Source organism: Neovison vison, chromosome 4 (genome assembly GCF_020171115.1).
Source record: "Neovison vison isolate M4711 chromosome 4, ASM_NN_V1, whole genome shotgun sequence".
NCBI lineage: Eukaryota > Metazoa > Chordata > Mammalia > Carnivora > Mustelidae > Neogale > Neogale vison.
Genome location: NC_058094.1, coordinates 51,923,935 through 51,925,961, shown reverse-complemented (window position 1 = coordinate 51,925,961; position 2,027 = coordinate 51,923,935). Strand labels below are relative to the sequence as shown.

The window sequence follows — 2,027 nt, the reverse complement described above, 5'->3', positions numbered from 1 at the left end:
AAATACTGTCAGAATGGCCTCAAGAATGGATTTTTAAACTAACTTTCCCAATTATAATTGAAGAAACCTATTTCTCACATGTCTACCAATATTTGCCATTATATTACTGAAATATAAAAATATAATCCAAAAGCTGCATTTTTACTTCTAATCTCCTAAACTATACCCTTAGAAGGCAAATACTGTGAGTTAATCATTACCACAGGAAATAATTTTAATACATTTTAGAAATATTTCTAACCTCCCAACCTGAAAGAATATATCATTAGGTTACCCACGTCCACACATTAAGATTAATCACTTATTTTGTGTTTTTTAGGAGTTTTCCATTTACAAGTATAAGAATATAGGACTCAGATTGACTTTAAGAATATGCAAAAATTATTTCAGAGTTAGGATGATGTACAGAAGGTTTGATCTGATGATTCACTCCTATCATTAAAGACCTATTTTGTTTGTATCTTACTTGTCTATCTTTTTCTTCTTTTCTTAGAGAATTTTACAAGTTAAATGTGAAATTTAAGAAAATACAAATAAGAAGTCCATGTTCTTTAGTGTTGTACAAAAAAGTATGAGTAGAGCCAAAAGTAAATTGAAAATTATCATCACATTTGTTTACACCACTATCTAGGTCTTCATATCAACTTTATTATTCAAATAACAGAAGAAAGTAGGTTGCAATTTAGGGATTGAGAAAGAGATAAAAATTTAAAAAACCACACACACACACAAAACAAAACAAAAAAAAACCGACAAACTTTCCTACCATGTTTATTCTACATCATTTATCTGTGCTCACAGAGATGACTTCTTTTACTTCTCCACTGTACAACAATTCAGTTGTCCATAAAATTGAACCTGCTCAGAAGCTGAGGGAGTCTGAAACTAGATGGGCCTAAATCCTGGTGCATTGTCATCTAATTTTAACAACAATTTTAACAGCTACCAGCTTGTAATTTTTAGGGCTGTGTACAAGGCTCTCCCTTGAATTTGAACCAAAAACAACTTAATGTTCCTTGGGTTTTGTAATATGTGCAGGAATATATGGATAATGAGGAGATTCAAATTTTGGTCTCCACCAGTTACCAAAGCAGTTATCAATGATCTAGTCCTGCAGGGCTCCATCTTGATGACTTTTGTCATTAAGTGCTTTAGTCCTTCAACTTCATCTCCTCCTGGCTTGAGTTCACCACCAGGTAATTTGAAGATAGTTGTTCTTAGCTTTAGCAGTAATACATGAGATAGCCATGTACAAGCAGAATCCCTTCTGTAGTCCTTCTCATTCCAATTTTATCAAATTCCTCCCTCATGCACTGAAATCTGGGTGCAGCAGAGCTGTCCTTCTCTTAGAAATACTTCTTGTACCAAAAGCATAATTGGTAAGAGCGTAAAGGTTGATGGTTTCCTCCAGGGTGAGGGGCTTGATCTCCTGGATGTACTTGTCGCCAGGCTGATTGACCCCCTGAGATCAGCTGGTTTGTGAGTGAGTGGGTAGTGCCATGGACATGCTGGACATGCTGGCTAGCTCCAGTACTAACAGGAAGAGGAAATGGGGCAGGCAGGGAGACTCATCCTGTGTCAGCAATGGTTATTTGTGTCCCCCTCAGCATATGCCACCTGCCATTAACATGAGAGCACAAGAGGAGACTTATTTGTCTGTCTTAATGGAGTTCAGTGTTTTTTTTTTTTTTTGTTATTGATTTTTCTCAAACTCATAAAATGGCTTCCAGAAATTTCCAGGCTCTATAGACTTCCAGCTTTCTATCACACAGAAAGATAAATTGTCTCCCAGAAACATTTGAAGAGTGGGAAATTATGTTTCAGTATGCAAAAATACATTTTATAGATTTTATTCATTTGCTTGAATTAAGCTTCTTATATCAATCACCCTAAACTAAGCCAACTAGGGACTAATCCTGAAGTTGGTGCTGGTGTCTACTTTTCTAAAGTATATGAACTGTGTAATAGTGGTAAATACAGAATTGACAATCAAGGTAAAACTACAGAAAAGAAGGGTAAATGGACGG

General features: G+C 35.5%; 1 pseudogene; it reads right to left on the bottom strand.

Moving 5' to 3' along the window:
* Nucleotides 1-836: 836 nt before the first annotated feature.
* Nucleotides 837-1,507, bottom strand: LOC122905566 (annotated as a pseudogene).
* Nucleotides 1,508-2,027: the final 520 nt, after the last annotated feature.